Below are 20935 nucleotides of genomic sequence, written 5' to 3'. Positions count from 1 at the left end.
TGTTGCAATCATCCAGCCGGCAAGCGGCGGACCCTGCGAGCCGGTGGCCATGGAGCTTCGAGCGGAAGGCCGTGGGAGGGCGACGAGCAAGCATGAGGGCAACGAGGGAAGTGACGCGAGGAGGAAGAAGGAGGCGCGGGGGGGGGATCATGCGGTCTGGAACGCACAAATCGTGTGGGTGTGCGGCGACCGGCCAAAACTTTGGGCCGGCGCGCCGGCGCTTATCAGCACCCGCGTGCTAAACGGGCCGGACAAGTCAGGTCCCTTGTCCACTTGCTCTGTTGGGCGTGGCGACAATTTGCCGCACAGAGCGGCAAATAGGATTTGCCTTCCCGGTGCCCAGCGCCTTTTCGCACTCGTTTTTTTTTCTTTTGTAGAATGCTCGTGGCCAGGTTTTTGTTTGATATATCATCCGATTAACCTGATCTCTAGCCGGCCGCGCCTTTCTACGCCTGCGTGCAGCTCATACACACAAGCGTCGCACCTACGCATGCTCGCCCCTGGACCACCCGCTCCCGCTCCCACTCCAGGTAGTTGTGGTACGGCGTGCCAAGTCGCTACACTTCAACCACCGATACATGTATACATAAGAGAAAAATTCACTACAGGTCCTCATACTCGTCGCATTGGCCGCATTAGTCCTCGTACTTACAAATACCCAAAATACAGTCCTAGAACTTGTCTCAGGTGGTCATCTACGGTCCAAAATACATTTTTCTTCTACGTACGTGATGATTTGGCGGTTGACTGGCGCGTCCACGCGGGCTTTGGCCGCCGGCTCATCACTAGACGCCCTGGGCCGATCGATTCGGGGGAATGCGGGGGTGTTTTTGCAAAATTGTTGAATTTACGTTCTGCCCATCGCGCGACGCCGCCGTCCGGCTGCTGCTGCTCCTCCCGCGCTATCCCCGAGGACATAGGCCTCTTCCGCACCTTGGGGCCGCCGACCTCAGCGACAACGCATTCCACGGCGAGCACCCGGTCTCCATGGCCGGCCTCGCCTCGCACGTGCATAGTGAGCTTGACGATGTTGTGTGTGCTGATGACACTACTAGGAAAAGGGCTATAGATGATATGTCCATGTACTCGTAGACGAGGAGCTTGGTCTCCGCTCGGGAGAGGGAGCACAGGAGCTTGACGATGATGTGTGTGCTGATGACACTACTAGATCTATGTATGTTTGTGGTGTTGCATATGTTTGTGGTGCATATATGTTTGTGTTTGCAGGTAGCAGTATTTGAAATGCAATAGTTGCCAATATTTTGCCGGAATGTTGATTCATTTCCGCTTCAGCGAGAATTTTGGCACTATGCATTCTTTTTGGTCCTATTTTTAGGGAAAGTCATGCCAAATTTTTTCTTGGTTCTAAAATATCGTTTTGCTCTACCCCGCACGCGACCATGGTCCGCACGATGACCGAAGGCATCGTGAATAGGTTTTTGAGCTCCGTGAAGGCCGAGATGCTTCAAAAGAACGAGACGGAGATAAGATGTCCATGTCGAAGATGCAAGCTGAAGAGCCTTATTGTGGACCCAGATTCCGGGCAGGTGCGGGACCACCTGCTCTTGCGTGGTTTCATGGATGGCTATCAGTGGCAAGGTGATGAAGATGACTATGAAGTCGTCCATGGGGGCCAGGCAACAAATTAGGAAGGGCAACAAGACAACCACCGTGGCTCGGGCGGGCGAGAAGGCGAAGAATCTGCAGGACATGATCACGACGGTGATGTTGTACACAATAATCATGTAGAAGATGCAGGACATGATGATGAGGAAGATGTCGGAGCAGATGAAGGGCATGATCATGAAGATGAAGATGCCGGAGCAGACAACGATGGACCATCGATGGGCTGGGTGCAGGACCCTCATATTCAAGAGCTGCTTCTCAAGCAGACGGATAACGCAAGAGCTGCCACCCGAGAGAAAGCCAAGCTGGATCAACTGGAGATAGACGCGGTTACTCCATTGTATGAAGGATGCAGGCCCGAGGATACCCGCCTGAAAGTAACGCTCATGGCTCTGGAGATGAAGGTAAAACACAAAATTACCAACGCATGCTTCGACAAGAACATGTCATTCTGGCACAAACGTCTTCCCAAGGGGAACAAGTGTCCGACCAGTTTCGAGGAGGCGAAGAAAATCGTGTGTCCTCTGGATTTACCGCACGTGAAATACCATGTGTGCATGAACAATTGCATCATTTATCGGGATGAGCATGCGGAGTCTACCATATGTCCGGTGTGCGGCGTCACTCGATACAAGAAGAGGAAGAAAGCTCCTCAAAAAGTGGTGTGATACTTTCCGATCACTCCTCGTCTGCAGCGATATTTCGCGGACCCTAAGGTAGCAAAGCTCCTGCGTTGGCACGCGGATAGGGAGGAGAAGAAGCGAGAAGATGACGCAAATGATCTGGAGATAAATAAAAAAGACAAGATGCTGAGTCACCCTAAGGGTGGGAGCCAGTGGCAAGCATTGAACTTCGAACACCCAGAATTTGGGAAGGATCCAAGGAACATCGTGCTGGGCGCGAGCACCAATGGAGTCAATCCGTTTGGCAGCCAGAGAAGCACACATAGCACCTGGCCTATGTTTGTGTGGATATACAACCTTCCCCTGGTTGTGCATGAAGAGGAAGTACATTCACATGAGTATGCTAATTGAAGGGCTGAAACAACCAGGAAACGACATCAATCTGTATCTGGGGCTGCTGAAAGAGGAGCTAGACATCTGTGGAAAATGTCAGCCAATACGTGGGACGCCGCAGAGAAAGAATATTTCCCTATGAGAGCCGCACTGCTCACGACGGTGCACGACTATCTCGGTTACAGATATCTCGCGGGGCAGGTGGTCCACTGATTTTCAGGATGCGTCAGGTGCATGGATGACACAATGTATCGCCAGCTAGATAGGGATCATGGGTCTTCAAAAACCGTGTTCATGGGACATCAAAGGTGGCTTCGCGACGATGACCCGTGGAGGAAACGCAAGGATCTGTTCGATGGTGAAACCGAACCCCGAAGACGCCCGCGTACGAGGAGCACCGAGGAAATAGACGAGCTGTTGAAAAATTGGAAAGATTGCCCACTGCCAGGAAAGAAGCAAAAGGCACTAGAGCCGGGAAAGAAGCCTTGTCACAGGGCGCCGAGCACAACCTGATGACCTATGAGGCGTACGATATCAACGGCTACACATTCTACACCGAGGACAAGGACATGAAGAGCGATGGTTATCAGAACTCCGGGGTAACAATGGAATCCTACACCGGTAACGACAAGTACAGATACTACGGAAGGATCGAGGAGATCTGGGAGCTGAGCTACGCTGGAGAGAAGGTCCCGATGTTCCATGTCAGATGGGCCAAGAGATAAAAGAAGACCGGTATTTCACCACCATGGTTATATCCGAAGTCAAATCCAAGACCGCGGGCGCGAACGTCACCGCGAAAAATGAGCCATGGGTACTGGCTTCCCAAGTGGACCAATGCTTCTTCATTACCGACCCGTCAAAGCCCAGTCGTGTTGTTGTGAGGAGAGGCAAAAGGAAGATCATCGGAATGGATGGAGTCGCCAATGATCAAGACTTCGACAAGTACGGCGACCCGAAGATGGAACATGACGATGACGATGAAGTATCAGCATACACCACAAGAGGAAGCAGGACCACCCTACCTAAAGGACGTCCTTCAAGAGAAGAACTCCATTTTATGAAAAATAAGGGCAAGAAGATTGTGAATAGATAGCTAGCTAAGATCGATTGTATTTAAATTGTAGCCTTCATTTCTCGATTGTATTTCATGGGCACTACCGGACATGCCGGACATCCCTATGGCACAGGATCCAGACATGCATATGGCACAGGATCCGGACGACGACAACAATGATGATGGTACATTTACCAACGTCGATAAGTACTTTGCCTAACATGGGTACGGTGACGAATTCTGCGGGCCTCCTTCTCAAGAACTCAACCCTGAAAAGGACGACCGCGATCTAGCTGGTACGGCGGAGAAACCCAATTGCAACAGGCGTCGTCTGGCGTTCAGTTCTCAGGAGACGCCTCCAGCTGCCGCCTTCACCGAGCCTTAGATAGCCGAGATGCGAAATATTATCAGCCCCAACACGCTCAAGAAGGCGGTCTGTGAGCAGAACTCGATCCCATTACAACAGATCAAGAAGAAGGGACAGAAATGAAAGACTAACAAGGGCGCCGGCGCGAGCCAGTCGGCACCGAGTACGATCCGTGCTCAGGACGGACCACCTTCACCTAAGGATATCTCGAGGAGGGTGCATGTGGCGGGTAGGGCAATGCTACCGACAAATATGCTCAATGCTGCAACCGGTGCTATGCGGAGTCTGCATGACAGTGTTCTTTCTTTGGAGAAGCAGCGTCTCTCCCAGAATGATGTGGCATACCCGGTTTTCGTGGCCAAGGTGCCAGAGGGCAAGGGCTTTGTGGATAGCTGTCAGGACCCCGACTCGATGTCACATTGATCTAGCCGGTAACACCTCGTATCACTTTGCGGCCTCACGCACGGTATCCCCACGGGTGTCGCCTTACCTTTGCCCGGGACCGTTTGCGCCTTTTGGCTCACGTATATGATAGTGTCGCTAGCATCCATATGATAAGGAGCCCGGGCTGACATGACTAGTCGTAAACCCAAAGTGGCACAGACTTACAGGGACAGGCATCCATGACCCAGCATCGAACGTGTCGGTCATCAGCGAGTGAATCCAGGCTGTAGCACTGGGCTAGCAGGACTCCGGTAAACCGGGCTGTAGCGGGCTAACAGGACTCCGGTATTCATCGCGTGACATTTCCCCGAAGGGACAGACACAGGAACGAAGAAGGACACATGCCGGCCAGCCTAAGTGTTCCGGAGCAGTAGCAAGCTACCATGGCTCGGTGGAAACACTAGGAGACATTTCCCGGTAAGAGAGGCTACCAAGGATAAACAACTAGGTTGTCAGATCCCACACATACCAAGCATTTCAATAACATACACACAATATGCTCGATATGTGCAACTACAACATGGCATCACAACATGACTCTACGACTCAAATATTTTAATCAATAGGCTCCAAGGAGCGAGACATTACAAACATGGGTCTCACGACCCAACAATCAGAGCATACAAGTCAAAGCACAAGCGGAAGCTATCATGTCTGAGTACAGACATCTATAAATGAAAAAGGCTGAGAAGCCTGACTATCTATCAGATCCTGCCGAGGGCACAAGATCGTAGCTGAGGTATCAAGCTAAACGTCGAAGTCCACGTGGAACTACTAGTGAGACTGAAGTCTCTCTGCAAAAACATAAAATAGGCAAACGTGAGTACAAATGTACCCAGCAAGACTTACATCAGAACTATCTACATATGCATCATTATCAACAAAGGGGATGGTGGAGTTTGACTGCAGCAAGCCAGCTTTGACTCGGTGGCTATCCTGAACTACGACTGCAAGTAACTCTTTGAGGTGGCGCACACGAGTCCACATATTCACCATATCAATACACCATTATGGATCCGCTCCCGTCTCCCTACGAGAACGCCATCCATAGCACTCACGCTTATCTTGCGTATTTTAGAGTATCCACTTTCACTTGTCTATGAACTGTACAAGGGGTCCACGTTTCCATATCCGAGGAATCCGGCTATTCGAATAGATGATGTTAACCCTGCAGGGGTGTACTTCTTCACACACGCTTTCGCCACTTATCGCCCTGTACACGTCATGTACCTCGGCAACCTTCAAGCGGAAGCCGGGCGAGGGAGTCGGCCACGACCTGACTAACCGAACAAGTCTCTAGTCCAGGTTTATCGCCTATTCGGGTTCCATCCGCAAGGAGATCCGGCCGGGGTGTCGCTCATGGCCCCAAACGATGTGTGCAGGGTTCCCAAGCCCACCAACCGGGTGCCACTTGGTACACCGTGCCACGGTGCCTAGTCTGTCCCAAGCCCACCTGTACCGGGTGCCACTTGGTAGACTACTAACACTACCTACAAACACCAGAAACTAGTTGCAACTCCTGGACAGAGATCATGTTGATTAATAAGTCGAGAGGGGCACTTAAGCATTCCAATGTGTGGTAGTAGCTGGTCATGGATCACAAACACAGAACTCAGTTCCTGAGGACGGCTGCAATGAGACAACCCACCATGTACTCCTACATGGCCTCTCACCGCTACCTTTACCAAATCGTGTTCACACACTTATCTCACACACAGTAGGACATGTTCACACGCCTCTGATTCATCCCCGATGAATCAGACCTGACTCAACTCTAAGCAGTAGCAGGCATGACAAACAAGCATGTATGAGTAGGCACATCAGGGCTCAAACAACTCCTACTCATGCTAGTGGGTTTCATCTATTTACTGTGGAATGACAGGTCATGCAAAGGATAAAGGGGTTCAGCTACCGCAGCAAGTAACAGATGAATCGATGTTGTCCTAATGCAGTAAAAGAGAGCAGGAGCGAGAGAGTAGGATTGTATCGGAATGAACAAGGGGGTTTTGCTTGCCTGGCACTTCTGAAGATAACATTGAGTCTTCATCAGTGTCAACGATCACGTCATCGGTATCACGTCTATCGAGAGGGGACAAATACCGGCAACACAGAAAGGAACACAATCAATGCAATGCACGATATGATGCATGATCATGACATGGCAAAATGAATGTGTTTTGGGCTAATGCAACTAGCAACAGATTAAATGAAGTTGGTTTGAATACAAGATTCAAATTCAAACTCCATATGTGATTATTTAAATGCCCTTTATATGATTTGTGCTAAACAGCACCTATAAGTTGTTCTAACATGCATGAAAATGGTACATATGGATTCCTTGAATTTTTCTGATAATTTTTCATATATAATTTATTTAATTTGGAGTTACGGTTAATTTTCTATGATTTATTGAAGTTTTAGCTATTTTCTGGAATTTTCTGATTATTTTTTAAATCCAGAAAATACTTATTGCGTCAGCCCCACGTCACAGTGACGTCAGCAGGTCAACAGGGCTGGCTCGGGTCAAACCTGACGTGTGGGGTCCACACGTCAGTGACACAGGGGCTAATCCCGCGTTGACCCGGGCTTTGACCCACTACGGGGCCCACTGTCAGTGGCTGTGGGGGGGGGTGTTTAGGCGTCATTAGTGCTAATTAGGCGTGCCACGTCGGCAGTCGCCGGAGTTCGGCCGGCGACGACCAAAACTGCGGCGGGAGCTCGCCGGAGTGGCGCTGCGAGGGGTTTTGGGCCAAGCCAAGGGCACCAGAGGGTAGCCCGTGCCCGTGCGCATCTAGGGGGGCCAACGGGAGGTGCGGGGGTGGCCGGGGTTCACCGGAATGGAGCCCAAGGCGGCGGCCGGAGCTCGGGTGGGTGCGGGGTTAGCGCTGCGGCTTGCAAACGAGCTAGCTGCCACGCTAGCGTTGCTCCACGGGTCGTTGCGAGTGCAACGGACGCACGCGCGGGGCCGTTTGGTCACTGGGGCTTCGCCGGCGACGAGTCCGTGCGGCGGAGCGTCTCGGCTCCGATAGAGGGGGCGGCTAGAGCTCGAAATCGGGCTTGGGGTTAGGGGGAAACGAAGCAGGGACTCACGGGGATCGTGCAGGGAGGGTCAGCGAGCTCGGGGAAGCGACGATGGTGGCGAATTGACGGTGAAGATCCTCGGCGGCCGGCGATGGAAACGGCGATGCCGGCGGCTTTGTGGCGCGTCCGTAGGGCCGTGGTTCGGTGGGGAGGAAGGAGGGGTCGAGGGGGAGCTCCTGGGCGCATCGGCGAGGCTAGGGGTGGCCGGTGGCCACGGGGAAGCTCGTCGGCGGCGGCGGGTGTGTTCGGTGGCTGCGCGCGAGAGAGCCAGAGGAGGAGAGGAGCTCGGGGAGAGAGTGAGAGGCCTGGGGGGGTGCGTGGCGTCGCGGACGGGGTCCAGGGCGACGAGAGGAAGCAGGAGGTGGCCAGGGGGAAGCAGGAGGTGGCCGAGGCAGCGTCGGCGCGCGCCACGCCTCGCCTCTGTTCGTCCTCCTGGCAGAGGAGGAAGAGGACAAGGGGGAGGAGGTGGGCTGGGCCGGCTGGGGGAGCTGGGCCAGATGGGGCGCTAGGTGGGGCTGCAGGTAAGTGGGCTTCTCTCTCTCTCTTTTTTTACTGTTCTGTTTTATTTTCTTCTGTTTTGTTTTATTTAATTTCGTTTTGCCACTGTTTTGAATTTTTAAACAAATTCAAACAATGCCAAAAACTCCTCTGAATAATTTTATTTGGCTAGATGGACTTTTCCAAAAGCTCATAAAATATTTCAGGGGTATTCGAAATTATATTCTAATTATATGAATATAATTCAAATTCAAATAGCTAATGATTTAAATTCAAAGTCCCAAAAATAAATCCTTAAAAATGTTCAATATTTTGGTTGGGACCAGAACCCTTACCAAAAATTATCAAACATTTAAGAAGAGCCTTTTGGAGCAATGAATAAGATTTCTAGGGTTTTTGCCCCTCTTTTATTTAGGGTTTTGAGGCTTCCAATATTCCTCAATTCAAGTTTCAAAATATAGACATGATGCACACATGAAGCTAGGCTAGAGCAATGCCAGAAGCTAGGGATGTGACAACTCACCCCCACTAAACAAGAATCTCGTCTCGAGATTCAAGCGTAGGGTAAGGTGAAAGGGAAACGCAACTAGTATAATCTTCACGATCCAGGGTGCACTTCAGTTGAACGTTGATTTGAACACCATCTTGGTCTTGTCGTCTTGCTCTGAGAACTTCAGCTAATCATGACAAGAAGAGGAAAGGAAAACTCTAAAAGGATCGGTCTTCTCGAAGGTCGAACAACTCAGGACTAACTCACGGAATGAGACTTAGAACCATCTCTCGGGTTAAGACACGAGATACACATCAAGAGGGGTGGAAAGAAACGGATGACGAAGGTTCACTAGGTAGCAACAATTTCACGCTTAAGAGTGTGGTAATCGATTGTCAACGTAGCGAGGAGTTGAGTTGCCATGAAACCACAACGAGACACCTTCGGAACCGTGACTCGTAGATATCTCCCCTTAAGTGGCAAAATGAATTACCTTTGATTCAGAGATCATTGAAACTCTTTAAACCAGCCTAAGACAATTCTCGAGCGATCGTTTGGAGGGGGTCAGTAGGATGGCATACTCAGACTTGGATGATGTGGATTACCTTGTTGAAGACAACGCAATGGATGAATTTGCTTATCATCGGAAATGGAAGAGACCCATGGTAGAATGGCACATTGGCGGTGCAAGCTGGGAACAAAATGCAAATGCTGGGAATGATTCTGGTGACTGGGGAAGAACCCAACAATAGAGAGCGAATTCACTGTTTGAAAGATCATAGCATTGCCGAGGCAATCTGGGGCAATCCCAGCTAGTGCCGATGATAAGACGTAGCGCTTGTGCGTGCTCTCAAGAACTTGAGCATTTCCATATTCATCAAAGTTTTACCAACATCCGTGTCAAGGATCCTGGCAACACAACTTGCTACCATGATGAATGGTGATGGAGGATGCAGAAGCGAAGGAGGATAACACTTTCTCAGATTTCACCTTAGCGAGGCCAAGCAAATAAAATCTGGATGAACGACCGAGAGACATTTAGCACTCCGCTTCTAATGTTCTCCTTAATGTGCTAGCGTAATACACCCATAGATATGGTTTGATATCTAGAACATCAAGTAAAAGGTCGGACTTCGGGAGCAATAGAATCCATAAGGAACAGTTACGGAGGTAAATCCTACGAAATCCTTATGGGGAGGTGGCCAACTTCCTCAACCAAGATACTACAATAATAGGTCTTCCGGCTGGGTGTGTTGGCCACGACATCCACCTTACCGGTTATCGAGGGACCAATATTATAGTTCTTGGGAAATATTCCAACCATCATATCTGCCTGAGACTCAGACCTGGTTGGTGTCAGGATATTCCAAACTCATCGAGTCTAGGAAGAAAAATGAAAGTTTGCAACACAAATCGACGAGATGACGTTGCGAGATTCTCGGAAAATGAACTACGATAGCAAGCTCCAAAACATGAGCTGGTTCTGCTACAAACATGTGAACACGTTGTTCCAGACAAGCATGCCCACATGGTAGTCTTACAATAAAACACTACCGAGTTCTGGTTGGGAGCCATCATCGAGGATATCGAAGTTCTTTCATAAGTCCGGATTAGCTCTTATGAAGATACTCCTTCTCCTTGAACAAATCAGTCGGTGGCTTGATGTGCTAGGATACACATATGGAATGAAGATGATCAGTCTATCAAACCATAGAATACTTCACACGTGCATAACTGACTTGGGATGGTTCCAGAGGAGGCAAAAACAATCCTTCTCGAGTTCACGACGGCAACTTACATCAAAATGCACGTGAATCAAGGAAGTCACTCCTTTCATTCAAACATATGCTTCATGAACGAAACACGAAGAAATGCTTACACAAGTTTCCAACACTAGGTTGATGTTCAACATGATTCATGGGGGGAGACAAAATGCTACTGATGGGCTCAACAGCAACTCATCGGAATTACCATATCACTGGACTTCCACCATCATGTGAACACGGTGATAGCATTGGTCAGCCCCAAAAGATATAATGGTGTATGCTCGAGGGATCAACCACGAGTAAGACAACATTACGAACATCGTTGGTTCTGACTTGATTTGACGATAGCCCACACTCAAATCAAAGGATTGATAAGACAATAGGTCCAGCAACTGATCACAGGGACCAATCGATGAAGATATCATCTTTCTTCAACACACACTACACAAGAATATCCCTTTGGAACGAACTAAGTCAGGCAAGCTTTTATCTTCCAACTCTCCAAGTTGTTGTCCAGCTTAACCAACTAGCTCAGGGATATCTAACACCGATTCTTGGAAAGAAGGTAGTTCATAAGAAACCAACTTGATCACGGGCTCAACATAACGGTCAGATGACGACCTGGTAGTACTTCCGAGAAGATCTTTGGAAAATCACGAACCACCGATATGTTACTAGGCTCGAGAATAATCTTGCTTTTCAGGGCAAGATGATATGATCAAATGAGCGAGGACTTGACAATTCCTAACTCATCAATCAAAGAGTGCACCAGGAAATAAGGACTAGGTAGCACGATCAATCTTAGAATGGTGATTCAATAACCAACATACTAAGAATAAAATTATTATCCTTTAACTACCAAGCAACGAGGTTGCTAGGAGTATTGATTTCACACATCACAATTCATTTGTCGGTATTCCGGTTGCATCAACACGGAACCGAGGAATGAAAAAGGATGGCGAGAAGTATCACTATGCCAAGAATTCACAAAAGGTGGTGCAATTCTCATGAAATTCCTGTCATAAAGAAGGTAATACTTCAGGGTAGAGCAGACCAGAAGCTGGATTGTAACTTGATCTGCGGAACACAACTACTTTGACCAAATCCTAGATATGGATGAGGTACTGGAGTTTGTTTCTCCTAGTCATTCCGCGATAGAATGGCTTGACGGACCACAAGAGTAATAGGCATCGATAAACGAACGCACGCATACTTTTGACTATCAATTGATAGACGAGGGTCAGAATGCAACTAAAGAGAACATCTCAAAGGAACATATAATATTTCTGAGTTGTGGATGCATAGATTAGTATGTCGAACCAAATTCAACATATTTCTTCCGGATAACCCATGCAGAAGGTAGAACTGGCAGAGTCACGATTTATGAATGGAGAACTCCTCAAGAGTACTCTAATTGTGATCTTTTGATCCAATAAACATCTGCCATAAGCGGTTCATAGTATTTGGAAGAAGGAAATACCACGGACCTCGAGGACTAATGCAAGGGTTACTAATATCCTGAAGGAACTAGCAACACTATCAACATGATTTAAGTAGAGTGAATCTCGGGTTCAAAAACCCAGGGATAGAATACCTACTACTAAGTAGCATCACGGGATGCTTTCGAGAATGATGGCCAGAATCATCACACTGGGAACACAAATCATGGCTAAATTACTAGATGATCCCCTAAGACACCTAGGGTCATAATAATAACTCCAACATAAAGGTCGAGGCAGTAAAGTACCTCAACTCACTGATTTGTGTGATTAATCTGACCAAAGGCACATCGGAAACAGGAGGAAGGGATTTGCAAATGCATCAGACTGTTTGGAAACCTGGGATGACTCGGACAGCATAACGGCTGTAAATGCTCAGAAAAGATTAGAGACATTCACAAAAATGGTGGCATAACCACTCAGAAGCACAATATCAAGGTTTGGAGATCAACAATTAACATACAGAAGATAGTAGGAGCTGAACTGAGGCTTGAATCAACAATCTTATAAGTCTACGGATTAGTAACACGTGATCCTGATAGAAAGAAGAGATAGCCTAGTTCTTAATCCACGTAGAAGATAAGATGATGACTCAGATCAGAAGGGCATAAGGTATAAGGAGTAAAAAGAGCCTTACGTTCCATCCCACAATCAATTCCCTTATATAACTAAAGAATTTCTAGACTCAACTTCGACCAGTTTGGCTTGGTAATCCTACAGGCAGTCAAGCTCTGATACCAACGCTGTCAGGACCCCGACTCGATGTCACATTGATCTAGCCGGTAACACCTCGTATCACTTTGCGGCCTCACGCACGGTATCCCCACGGGTGTCGCCTTACCTTTGCCCGGGACCGTTTGCGCCTTTTGGCTCACGTATATGATAGTGTCGCTAGCATCCATATGATAAGGAGCCCGGGCTGACATGACTAGTCGTAAACCCAAAGTGGCACAGACTTACAGGGACAGGCATCCATGACCCAGCATCGAACGTGTCGGTCATCAGCGAGTGAATCCAGGCTGTAGCACTGGGCTAGCAGGACTCCGGTAAACCGGGCTGTAGCGGGCTAACAGGACTCCGGTATTCATCGCGTGACATTTCCCCGAAGGGACAGACACAGGAACGAAGAAGGACACATGCCGGCCAGCCTAAGTGTTCCGGAGCAGTAGCAAGCTACCATGGCTCGGTGGAAACACTAGGAGACATTTCCCGGTAAGAGAGGCTACCAAGGATAAACAACTAGGTTGTCAGATCCCACACATACCAAGCATTTCAATAACATACACACAATATGCTCGATATGTGCAACTACAACATGGCATCACAACATGACTCTACGACTCAAATATTTTAATCAATAGGCTCCAAGGAGCGAGACATTACAAACATGGGTCTCACGACCCAACAATCAGAGCATACAAGTCAAAGCACAAGCGGAAGCTATCATGTCTGAGTACAGACATCTATAAATGAAAAAGGCTGAGAAGCCTGACTATCTATCAGATCCTGCCGAGGGCACAAGATCGTAGCTGAGGTATCAAGCTAAACGTCGAAGTCCACGTGGAACTACTAGTGAGACTGAAGTCTCTCTGCAAAAACATAAAATAGGCAAACGTGAGTACAAATGTACCCAGCAAGACTTACATCAGAACTATCTACATATGCATCATTATCAACAAAGGGGATGGTGGAGTTTGACTGCAGCAAGCCAGCTTTGACTCGGTGGCTATCCTGAACTACGACTACAAGTAACTCTTTGAGGTGGCGCACACGAGTCCACATATTCACCATATCAATACACCATTATGGATCCGCTCCCGTCTCCCTACGAGAACGCCATCCATAGCACTCACGCTTATCTTGCGTATTTTAGAGTATCCACTTTCACTTGTCTATGAACTGTACAAGGGGTCCACGTTTCCATATCCGAGGAATCCGGCTATTCGAATAGATGATGTTAACCCTGCAGGGGTGTACTTCTTCACACACGCTTTCGCCACTTATCGCCCTGTACACGTCATGTACCTCGGCAACCTTCAAGCGGAAGCCGGGCGAGGGAGTCGGCCACGACCTGACTAACCGAACAAGTCTCTAGTCCAGGTTTATCGCCTATTCGGGTTCCATCCGCAAGGAGATCCGGCCGGGGTGTCGCTCACGGCCCCAAACGATGTGTGCAGGGTTCCCAAGCCCACCAACCGGGTGCCACTTGGTACACCGTGCCATGGTGCCTAGTCTGTCCCAAGCCCACCTGTACCGGGTGCCACTTGGTAGACTACTAACACTACCTACAAACACCAGAAACTAGTTGCAACTCCTGGACAGAGATCATGTTGATTAATAAGTCGAGAGGGGCACTTAAGCATTCCAATGTGTGGTAGTAGCTGGTCATGGATCACAAACACAGAACTCAGTTCCTGAGGACGGCTGCAATGAGACAACCCACCATGTACTCCTACATGGCCTCTCACCGCTACCTTTACCAAATCGTGTTCACACACTTATCTCACACACAGTAGGACATGTTCACACGCCTCTGATTCATCCCCGATGAATCAGACCTGACTCAACTCTAAGCAGTAGCAGGCATGACAAACAAGCATGTATGAGTAGGCACATCAGGGCTCAAACAACTCCTACTCATGCTAGTGGGTTTCATCTATTTACTGTGGAATGACAGGTCATGCAAAGGATAAAGGGGTTCAGCTACCGCAGCAAGTAACAGATGAATCGATGTTGTCCTAATGCAGTAAAAGAGAGCAGGAGCGAGAGAGTAGGATTGTATCGGAATGAACAAGGGGGTTTTGCTTGCCTGGCACTTCTGAAGATAACATTGAGTCTTCATCAGTGTCAACGATCACGTCATCGGTATCACGTCTATCGAGAGGGGACAAATACCGGCAACACAGAAAGGAACACAATCAATGCAATGCACGATATGATGCATGATCATGACATGGCAAAATGAATGTGTTTTGGGCTAATGCAACTAGCAACAGATTAAATGAAGTTGGTTTGAATACAAGATTCAAATTCAAACTCCATATGTGATTATTTAAATGCCCTTTATATGATTTGTGCTAAACAGCACCTATAAGTTGTTCTAACATGCATGAAAATGGTACATATGGATTCCTTGAATTTTTCTGATAATTTTTCATATATAATTTATTTAATTTGGAGTTACGGTTAATTTTCTATGATTTATTGAAGTTTTAGCTATTTTCTGGAATTTTCTGATTATTTTTTAAATCCAGAAAATACTTATTGCGTCAGCCCCACGTCACAGTGACGTCAGCAGGTCAACAGGGCTGGCTCGGGTCAAACCTGACGTGTGGGGTCCACACGTCAGTGACACAGGGGCTAATCCCGCGTTGACCCGGGCTTTGACCCACTACGGGGCCCACTGTCAGTGGCTGTGGGGGGGTGTTTAGGCGTCATTAGTGCTAATTAGGCGTGCCACGTCGGCAGTCGCCGGAGTTCGGCCGGCGACGACCAAAACTGCGGCGGGAGCTCGCCGGAGTGGCGCTGCGAGGGGTTTTGGGCCAAGCCAAGGGCACCATAGGGTAGCCCGTGCCCGTGCGCATCTAGGGGGGCCAACGGGAGGTGCGGGGGTGGCCGGGGTTCGCCGGAATGGAGCCCGAGGCGGCGGCCGGAGCTCGGGTGGGTGCGGGGTTAGCGCTGCGGCTTGCAAACGAGCTAGCTGCCACGCTAGCGTTGCTCCACGGGTCGTTGCGAGTGCAACGGACGCACGCGCGGGGCCGTTTGGTCACCGGGGCTTCGCCGGCGACGAGTCCGTGCGGCGGAGCGTCTCGGCTCCGGTAGAGGGGGCGGCTAGAGCTCGAAATCGGGCTTGGGGTTAGGGGGAAACGAAGCAGGGACTCACGGGGATCGTGCAGGGAGGGTCAGCGAGCTCGGGGAAGCGACGATGGTGGCGAATTGACGGTGAAGATCCTCGGCGGCCGGCGATGGAAACGGCGATGCCGGCGGTGTTGTGGCGCGTCCGTAGGGCCGTGGTTCGGTGGGGAGGAAGGAGGGGTCGAGGGGGAGCTCCTGGGCGCATCGGCGAGGCTAGGGGTGGCCGGTGGCCACGGGGAAGCTCGTCGGCGGCGGCGGGTGTGTTCGGTGGCTGCGCGCGAGAGAGCCAGAGGAGGAGAGGAGCTCGGGGAGAGAGTGAGAGGCCTGGGGGGGGTGCGTGGCGTCGCGGACGGGGTCCAGGGCGACGAGAGGAAGCAGGAGGTGGCCAGGGGGAAGCAGGAGGTGGCCGAGGCAGCGTCGGCGCGCGCCACGCCTCGCCTCTGTTCGTCCTCCTGGCAGAGGAGGAAGAGGACAAGGGGGAGGAGGTGGGCTGGGCCGGCTGGGGGAGCTGGGCCAGATGGGGCGCTAGGTGGGGCTGCAGGTAAGTGGGCTTCTCTCTCTCTTTTTTTTTACTGTTCTGTTTTATTTTCTTCTGTTTTGTTTTATTTAATTTCGTTTTGCCACTATTTTGAATTTTTAAACAAATTCAAACAATGCCAAAAACTCCTCTGAATAATTTTATTTGGCTAGATGGACTTTTCCAAAAGCTCATAAAATATTTCAGGGGTATTTGAAATTATATTCTAATTATATGAATATAATTCAAATTCAAATAGCTAATGATTTAAATTCAAAGTCCCAAAAATAAATCCTTAAAAATGTTCAATATTTTGGTTGGGACCAGAACCCTTACCAAAAATTATCAAACATTTAAGAAGAGCCTTTTGGAGCAATGAATAAGATTTCTAGGGTTTTTGCCCCTCTTTTATTTAGGGTTTTGAGGCTTCCAATATTCCTCAATTCAAGTTTCAAAATATAGACATGATGCACACATGAAGCTAGGCTAGAGCAATGCCAGAAGCTAGGGATGTGACAATAGCGCCATCGGGGGTACGATCGTCCTGCAGTTTGATGACATCTTTGCTATGTTTAACCTTCATCCGTTGCACTACACCTTCGTTCGGCTATTTTCGCTGAGTATGGAGATGCGGATCATTAGAGACAAGACCCCGGACATCGGGATAGTCGACCCCTTCTACATGTGTGCCAAGATCTTGGGCAGCGCTGGGGACCGGCAAGTCGCGAGTTCACACCTCGAAGGCGTCATTCTGGCAAACCTAGATAAGGATAACTTTCTCGTGCCTTACTTTCCCGAGTAAGTCATCCCCTAACTGCCCCGTAACATATGATTTCTTAGATTTTGATCATTCTTTTTTTCTAACATTCCGTGTTCTGTGCAGTGACACACATTGCACACTCATCCTCTTATGCCCAAAATATTCCATGGCCACGTATTTTGACCCGGACCGTGACTCCAAGATAGACTACACAAATATCAAGAAAGTTCTTGATGATGCTCTCCCCGGCTACGCCACATCTGGAGGCACCTTTAAGAGGCCAGTTTGTAGGTACAGCAGGCACGTGTTCACCTACAATACGAAGTTCCCCTGCGTCAAGCAGCCGCCTGGTGGTCAGAAGGATGCCTACTATACCCTCCGTCACATGCGGGCGATCATACGGGGCCATAATCACCTTCTGCTACCAAATAATCTCAAAGATTGGGCCGCAAGCTTGGCAGCAATCCAGGACCCGACAAGAATTCTTCCGCATCCAGTCGGAGTTTGCAGAAATCATTCATCAAGATGTCCTTCGTACCTCGGGCCAGTTCTACCTCAGATATCAACCGTCCAACAGTGATTTAGACACAACGCTACAAATGCAGGCTGACAACACCCGCGACTTCATGACCATCACGAAAGACGGCGGCTTCATCCACGCTCCGGTCCCATGAGTCAAGTCGAAAGTAGTGATGCTATGTGTAGTTCTGAAACATCGATTAGCTCATATTGTAATTAAACTTTAATGAACTTGTATGTCTCTTTGGTTTGGATAGTCGTTCAACTTAGATGTAATCGATGCTATTTATTAGTAGGACCATGAATCATGCTATTAATGTCTTGCTTTTCTCTTCCGATCCTTTTGTTGCATACTTATATATTGCTTATGTATTGTCTGTTGTTTGGCTAGTGCATAGAGATGCCGTCGTATGTCGTGTACAAGGGTAAGGTTCCCGGAGTCTACGATGACTGGGAGGAGTGTTGGAGACAGGTTCACCATTTCAGCGGTAACAGTTACAAAGGGTACACCACTAGGGCGGAGGCGGAATCTAGATACGCGCGCTATCTAGCGGGAGAGAGGAGGGAGTGTTGGAGGAACCGGATGAAGACCAGTTTCATCGCGATGATGCTCATCGTGATGACCGCAGCTCTCTTCTATGTGATGGTAGTTTAGATGATCGATATCAACTTGTAATGTGAAGACAAACTCGCTACTCGCGGTCTCGAGACTTGTAATGTTCTATCTTTGTTCGGTTTTTTGAATTCGGAGACTAATATGATGAATTGTTTTCGGAGACTAATCTTCTATTGTATTCGATGAATCTGCTGTTGTTGTGTTGTGCTGTCTATATTCTGTCCAATAATATATTTTGTAACCTGTGCAAATATCAGAAAAGAAAAAAAATAATCCATAATATTCATACTAATGGCGCATCACTCAGCACTCTAATGGCGCACTGCAGAAAGGATACTAATGGCGCATCACCCCAAAGTGCGCCATTAGTATGCCAAAGCACATGGGTAAATATGGCCCCCTGGGAGGCATACTAATGGTGCATGTTGGGCTATACTAATGGCGCACTGCGTGGTGCGCCATTAGTATTTAATACTAGTGGCGTGGTGCTAGTGGCGCACCAGTAGTGCGCTATTAGTAGGCAAAACTGGTGCGCCACTAGCAGGCATTTTCCTAAGAGTGTGAACACCGACCTAGTCGCCTCCGAGCTCCAGGTGGTCCTCGGCTCGGTGGCCACGGCCATGGACGTGCTACCGACGGACGTGGTCGGGGTGTCCGTCGAGGCCAGAGAGCTCGCGAGGCTCGTGTCCCAGCAAGCATGGCACGTGTCGGTGTGGCCAGACGCGGACCACGGGCTCACGACCCAGAGCGTGTGTTGCGTGCTCGCGCTGTTCAGGAACAGCGACACGCCGCACACGGAGCACGCGAGGATTGTGCTCGGCCGTGTCGGCATCGCCAGCTGGTGCGACTGCACGACGAAGATGAGAAGTTGGAGCGCCTCGAGGACCGCCACGAGTACGAGAACGACCTCGTGTTCATTAGCGGCCTCACGGTGTTCCTCGTGTACTGTCGCGTCGTCTGCCAAGAAAGAAAGGTGACGCCGTAGTGCCCGGGTCGAGGCCCACATCGAGCTGCGCGGCGTCGACCAAGGAGGAGTTGCTGCAATGCCCGATAGTTTGGAGCTAATGACTGACCCGGTGATTGTGGCCACCGGCCAAACTTGCTACTGGACGTCCATCAAACGGTGGATCAAGATCGGGTGCCGCCGACGAACGGTGTCATGAGAGAGACCCCCATGGTTCAGTTTTCCGATGAACGACGAATGCCTGAGATGGCGTTTGAGATGATGTAAACGGTTGACCCGTTTGTTTTCCTGACAAATGTGCAAAAGATAGACATGGTTTGTAAATGGACAGAAAATCCTGACATAAATAAATGTGTTTTTGCGCCGAATTCTACCCGTTTCAGTCTGCCTGTCCTATAAATACCGGATTGCAGGCAGAATGCCGTTGTTGATCTGTTTTGGTTCTGCAATTTATTTACTCCACTAATTATTTACACATGCTTTCACCATCACAAGCCTGACGATACGCAGCACTAGCTGAGCTATCTGTAGTACCATAGGATGCAAATAGCCAGGGGAAACAAGACCATTGGGTTCTTTTAGGGTAAAAACAAGACCATTGTTGCATTGTTGCTAAGGCATCATTATGTGCCACAATCCTCCAGCTGGAGCTAGATTGTAGCTAAGGCATCGCCAATTTTGTGTCAATCATGATTCAGTTACACAACATTTTTCAAAAGCGCAAAAATGAGCAGGGTTTTTATAAAGAATTGAAGCGCAAAAATTATTCAGTTACACATAAAATATGTTTGGACAATACGTGATCGGCATAGCTACGACCTGCCTGCGACTAATTTCACATGAAACAGTTCGATCTCTGCTTCGAAGATAAACAAAATACAAAATCTTGTGGCCTAATGTGGTACTCCTTTTTTGCTGCATTTCTCTTTTTCTCTATCTCTCTATCTCTCTCTCTTTCTTGCTTTGCTTCCCCTTCCCCCCTTGCAGTCGCCGGTCGGCACCGTTGTCATTCGTCAACATTCTTTTCTTCACCAACGGAACGGGTTCTGCTGTTGGAGACAAAATTGTAATGAAATCAGTTTCTAAGATGAGTGCTACACAAGTTCAAGCTAACAGTACCAACTAATGCTGCAAGTGAGTGAGAGTGGCGGCCTTACCATCCGTTTTTTTCTTCTTCTTCTCGATATATGGCAGCACCTCCTCCTACTGCCCTTTCAATGTCTCCAGAAGCTGCAATATACATGGATCCACCATTAATCTAGCCAAGATCATACAAGAATGCGTGTCCTGTACTAGTGCTCCTAATTTTAGACTGCCAAGCGAAAATCCCGCTCGTGGTGACTGAATATCTTTCCGCCGAAAACCAGGGAGAACAGAACAGGAATCTCAAAATCCAAAATACCCGTCGCGATTCAATCATAGATGAGAAAATCGATCCAAACCACATCCTGACGAGCTTATTGAGGCCGGCCTGCTGCAGCGGGACGCCGGCGGGGTCGTCCTTGAGCACGCGGCCGCCGAAGATGAGGCCAACGCGGTCGGGCTCCACGTCCCCGGCCTGCCACGCCACCTCCCCCCGCAGCATCGGCACCTTCCAGGCGCCCAGCTCCACCTCCAGGGGCCCGGCCCACACACCAACCACGCGGATTTGATCCGCCGGCGGGGGCGCCGATTCCGAGGCCACGCCGCATGTCATCGATCGGGTGATGGGGAAGACGTCTGGGGAATAGTCTTGGAGCGCGAGATGTTCTCCGCCAGGAGGCTCTCCAGCCCGCCCAGCTGCTGCGGTATCTTGCCGGTGATGTGGTTGCCCCTCAGGTGCAGCCGGACATTGCCTCCGGGACGGAGCAGGCGAGCCGG

At 49.2% G+C, this 20935-nt stretch overlaps 1 pseudogene; it reads left to right on the top strand.

Moving 5' to 3' along the window:
• Positions 1-816: 816 nt before the first annotated feature.
• Positions 817-19274, top strand: LOC123039156 (U-box domain-containing protein 18-like; annotated as a pseudogene).
• Positions 19275-20935: the final 1661 nt, after the last annotated feature.

The sequence above is a fragment of the Triticum aestivum genome, chromosome 2B, assembly GCF_018294505.1.
Source record: "Triticum aestivum cultivar Chinese Spring chromosome 2B, IWGSC CS RefSeq v2.1, whole genome shotgun sequence".
In the NCBI taxonomy this organism is placed as follows: domain Eukaryota; kingdom Viridiplantae; phylum Streptophyta; class Magnoliopsida; order Poales; family Poaceae; genus Triticum; species Triticum aestivum.
This window is presented reverse-complemented; position numbering and strand designations above follow the sequence as displayed.